The sequence below is a fragment of the Phasianus colchicus genome, chromosome 1 (assembly GCF_987193195.1).
Source record: "Phasianus colchicus chromosome 1, bPhaCol1.hap1.1, whole genome shotgun sequence".
NCBI lineage: Eukaryota > Metazoa > Chordata > Aves > Galliformes > Phasianidae > Phasianus > Phasianus colchicus.
This window is the reverse complement of record NC_143436.1, coordinates 122,266,739-122,272,483: the sequence shown is the minus strand read 5'-3', so window position 1 is coordinate 122,272,483 and position 5,745 is coordinate 122,266,739.

The window sequence follows — 5,745 nt, the reverse complement described above, 5'->3', positions numbered from 1 at the left end:
TAAAATGAGAGCACTAATGTTCTTCTTTTCTTCAGTGACTATTAGAATAGTTATACCATTCGTTCAAAGGAGTAACATAAGCAATGCAGCCAGATAGGCTAAGCTGGACAAAAGCTTCCGGTCTCATGTGGCTATTAAGCATTTCCAATTAATTAAACTCTCAGCTGATAAATACATACAGCCACAATGGGATAGGTATCTCTTTAAAAGCAACTTTACTACCCTAAGGAACCCCCAGGGAAATAATTTGCAGAGCAGGTCTGCGGTCTGTACTTTGTGATATATGAAACATAGATCACAGGAAAAAAGACACTAAATCTAGAACTAGCTGAAGGAAACATAAAAGATATCTCAAAAGTTCTGATTCAGCATGTACAAAGTCTTTAGTCTTTAATACGTATGAACTGTTAAAACTTGAGCTTCCAGTCTCACGACAGAAAAAGCAGAGTTACTGGAATTGCTCTGTAGATGTCCTGAGTTATTACTATTACCACTGATACAGAGCTCATATAAATTTTGTTACTAGGATAGCTGTGACAGCCTTGTGCCTTTTTCTCACCCCCTCTCTCACTTTTCAAATGCTAAGCCGAATTTCTAGGTTGCAAGAGCCACTATGGTTCACATTAGATTGGTTCTGCTTCCCAGCATGGCTGAGCCCGCTCTGTGTGGCCGGGAGGATTAGCGGAGTCAGCTCAAGGCATGTTTTAGAGGAAGCTGGATGCATTGTAAGTGAGCCTGCCAAGGCAGTTTAGAGGAAGAACAGCAGCACTGCTGACAGAGATAATAGCCCTGCTAATAGGTATGCCACATCTTCAGAACATGTTCAAAATACAGATGCATGCATCTCTCTTTCTTCAGTTGGTGAAAACTAATAATAATAAAATATTTTATTTTCAATAACATCCTGTTAAAGGAAATGTGGCTTAGCCTAGAGTTATCTGCTAATTTGAGGGAGAAAGGTTGTTTTAATGCACTGTAAAACAATCATTTGTATTACGTTTTGGTATTGGTTTTCTGTAAAAGCCTAAAGGTCATGTTCCTACTTACTGTAGAATTACCTGGTATATATCCAGAATAAAGGAAAGAAGAATAAAAATTCTTTCCTTGGCAGCTGGAACAAAATGTCTTAAGCAAAATCATGTGTTCGAATCTACATCCAGAAACAGCTCTTACTACTGCAGGTCTGAAAATTTCTCCTATAGTCAAACGTTCATCACAAGTCCTGTATTTTAAACAGTGCACTGGGCTTCATTTGGATTGCTTTGTCCATGTAGGAAGATTTTTAGATACTTTTGAACGTGACCTTTGGATCATTCTGACAATGAAGTTTTCATTTTAAGAATGAACTCACAGGGTTAATTCAATTTGGCTTTCTTGGACCCCTGTTTTTTCAGGGGAGCTTCCTACCTCTCGAGCTGCAGATGGGACACCTCGTCAAACACCAAGCTCATATAGATCTGAACTTAGAAAGCATTTCAAAAGAAAAAGTGGAATCACTTGAAATGTTATCACTCTCTTCTTTTTTCTTGTTTTTTGGATTTAAAACTGGTTTGTGACCTACTGGTTTCCTGTGAAGATGTTTATTGGCTGAAAGTTTTACCCAATATTTGGATGGAATATCAAAACTGTGAGTTCTTCTACCTGATGAATCTTTGCGTTGCACAGATTTAATGGGTCATATGGTAAGATGCATTTTTTTTCTGATGGATGGATAAAACATCTTATGTAAGAAAAAAACAACTAGTGAAAGAGGTGCTTCTGGCACAAACACTTGGAGGTCTACTCATTCATTCTTAAAATTCATGCCATTTTCCCACACAAGAGTTGTCACATACTTGGCAGCAATCCAAGTCCTCGTAAATAACATAAAACATAATCTAGGAATAAAAGCAACTGAACACAGGTCTTTTAGCTGCAAAACCTCTACAGATCAGATTCTGAAAATATATGTGTATGTTTTCAGCTATTTCTGTTAACAGCGTTTGCTGTAAAACAAAACCTACTTACACAGATGGCTGCATGTTAGTCTTTCTGGGATTTTTTTTTACCCCTTAATTCCTGCGTTTTCTTCTTATTTGTGGATTTGAGTCAGACTGTCCATGTTATTTTCATAGAGCCATTTGTGTTCTAATTAAGGAATAAGGAGCAGAGCCCGTCCTGGGGATTAGGAGTGACTTGGAGTGTTGACGCAAAGCTGAGAGCCATTAGCAACACCTGGCCTTTAATTCCCCAGGAGATGCTAGTGCCAAACTCATCATGGCTGTTTCTAACAGTCCATGCTGGTTGTGGGTTTTGTTTTGTTTTGTTTTCCAGTGGGGAAAAAAATATATTTTTTTTACTTTTGAAAAGTACCAAAGGGCAGGTAAGATTTCTGTGGCTCATCATCCAGGAGACAATAGGAATAAAAAGAACGTGGAGCATCTATAGAAATAAAATATTTTTTATTTACCAGCCCACTCGTGTGTCTACATAGCAAGTAGCAAGGTGTGATGTATTTTCAGATATACCAACTTCCAGAAAAACAGATTTCATTAGATGAACCAAATTCCAAAAGAATTATAAAATGAACGAAACTTGCTATATATCTTTTTTTTTTTTTTTTATAAATCCCATTAGTGTTTATTGTTAACCATACAGAATAATGACACGATAATGTTATCTAATTAAACATATTTGTGCTTTAGTTGATTGAGAGGGAATGGGGTCTATACCCATCTAAGCAGTTCTGCATTCCTGCTGGAAATACATTAGCTGTTCCTGTCCTTCCCCATGTTACTGCAGTATCTTTGTCCAGCATAGGCTTGCATCACTTCTGGGAGAACACCTTCACTAAGATCTTACACAACATTAATGGACATTCATGCATAGTATAGCTATATGTATGTTTCAATGACCCAGATAAATGTGCATAATTTCCTTTATGCATGAGTGTTTAATTATAACGAGTTGTGACTTTTGTAGTTTATCTCAGCCCCCCAGGGAGCCCTTGAAAATGAAATTTCCTATTCTCTGGTATGCGAGCAGTACAATTTTAACATAACCCTATACTAGGATATCATAATCCATGGTGCTTCTCTGCTTTTCTTCCTCTTAATGTATGCAGAGGAGCACAGACATTGAAGCTGGAGTTTGTGAAACAGTGAGTTTGTACGGAAAGCAGAAGGTTGCAAATTAAAAGAAAGATTTAATGAGAAATGGGCTGCATGACAGCAATCAGGACTTTTTTTTATAAGTCACTTAAATTACTGGCCACATATTAATTCAGAGGTTAATTCCTCTGGTTAAACTAATCACTATTAATCAATGAAGCTGTTAATCACATTGCTGAGAGCACAGGACCGAGCAAATTGGACACTTGGATAATTTCTTGGTCTTACCAAAGCTGCAGAAAAGTTTGTGTTTCCGTCAGAAAAATGAGCAAAGGGTTAACAGACTTGCAAAAGATGTCAGTTTGCAGCAGCATTAAACCCTTCTCTGTTTAAAGTGTTTTTGAGGTCTTTTCACTCACCCCCTGCATTTCTTCCAAACATGTGCTTTTGCCCAACACTTGCACCCTCTCTCTTTCACATAAACGCATGCAAGCAAGGATGGAAAAGGCTTGCAATGGAGAAATTTCAAGTGGAAGATTGATGGCCAGCAATTGTGAAGCCAAATCACTCACTATACTTGCTTTGCACTACATGATTTCCTGCTGTTGTTTCTAGTTACAGTAGATAATAAAAATTGTTACAAAACCCTCTTAACAAGAAAACAAAACACAGATGGCATGTTGAATGTAAAGCATCTGGGGATGGCAATCACTGCGGCCTCAAAAGCTATTTTGTTCCATCCCAGTTTTCTTGAGAAGTGGGAAAGGGGCGGCCGGAAATGCTGTGCGAGCTGCTGGAGGAATGAGCCTCTGCCAGCGACAGAGAGAATCAGCCTGTGCTGGGAAGTGACTGGATCTTCGAGGGGACAGTGGCTTTCAGGAATGCTTAGGGCTAATGCACAGTGTTATTATCCTCTTATCTCTCAGGGCCCGACTGGGAGAGCAGTCCCTAAGACATTTGTTCCTGGGATTGAGCACCAACTATTTACAAACCTGCCCGGATACTTGTAAAAAAAAAAGAAAATGTGGTTATTATTTGTGCTGTAAATTCTGAAAATGGAGTAGTAGTCAAGGCTTAAAGAGCAGATGAAGCCTTACTGAAAACTTTTAAAAACATCCCATTGAGAAATATTTATGCCTTGCATCATATTTTAAGTCTTTCTCCTCCCTTGTTCTTTGGTAATACAGATAGTGAACCAAATCTGGGAATCAATTACACAGCGTATGTTTGGCATAACTTCACTGACCCCTTTTGTGTTAGCTGGCCTGCCTTTACAGCCTGGTGCCGCAGAGATCACCGGGTTCAGCTTCAATACAAAGGTTCCTGTAATGAATGCATTCATCTACTCCCGTGGGCCAGGCTCAGAGAATGCTACCTGCTTGGGGAATATTACCCATTTGCTTGTGAGAACATGAAAACAGATAATGACAGATAACAAAGCTCTATGCCCTCGTCCTTGTTGGCAAGTGAAAAGCAATGGAGCGTATCTGGGAGGAGATTTACACCAAGATGCTCTGGCCTTATTCCCTGGTGGAAGCTGATAGGGCTGCACAGGCTGCTACAATTTATGCTGGCTGCTGAGGCCTCCTTTTTCTAGCAGACATGAATCTCACTGGGCAAGAGAGCAGTTTCTACATTTGCTGTGTGTGGTGTCTCCAGGCCTTCAGTGTTTGGACAGAAACAATTTACAGACAATAGGTGTCAGCATCTGCTTTTGGCCACAGATTTAGGTGGCTCTTTCTCGCATTGTTCCTCTCTGGAGGCTGCCTGTATGGACATCAAGTGGTCCTGAGTCTAACCGGCAAAAGCAATATGAAACAGAGCCGTCTGAAATCTGTGGGATGAACAACAGGCTTACTGTTATGTATTTCTTTGTTCCTACTGACAGAGTTTATTCCCTGCTCACCAGACACATTCTATGCCCTGCCACATCTAGGAGTGGCTTGCCATGCTTCAGGGGACAACTTGATGACTGACAGGCTGTATGCAAATCACAAGGATGGCTTTGCATCTGGCATGGATTTTTCTTGACTAGTTTACACATGAAGAATTCATGGCAAGTGTATGGCAATGCTCTGGGCACAGCAGACGGGTGAGCGAGTTTCACGTTTCGCTGAGGACAACTGAAACTTGCCTAGATTGTACATGTGGAATAGCATTGGCCTAGAGCTAACAAATATGTTGGCAGCACAGTTATTTTGCAGATGAGGTTAATCAGCCATTTTACTCACTGTGCGCCCGTTCACATCAGCCGTGTGTGTGGTTGAACAGGTGGTAAGAGGTTTCTGGTGTCAGACCTGCTGTATGCTGGTGCAAGTCCATTATAACACGGAGGTCTGAGGAGCTGGCCCTCTCGGCACAGCCCTCTTACACTCGGCATCACGAGTGTGTCAAGGCTTCCTCACTGGTGGGTAAGGACAAAAAAACTACTAGGAGGTTAGCAAAGAAGATAGGGTAGCTCCCAGGCCCCAGGAGGATGTCTGCAGGTATGTCACCCATGTGGAGGACTATGATTGGACCTGAGTCTCATATGTGCTATTGCCTCATCTCTGCCTCGGAGGTTCATTTTCTATCTCTCCTCAGCCTGTAATTCTGGGCCTTTTTTCACCGTCACTGCCACCTTGTCTCAAAAATGTTTCAGGTACAGCTTCATTGA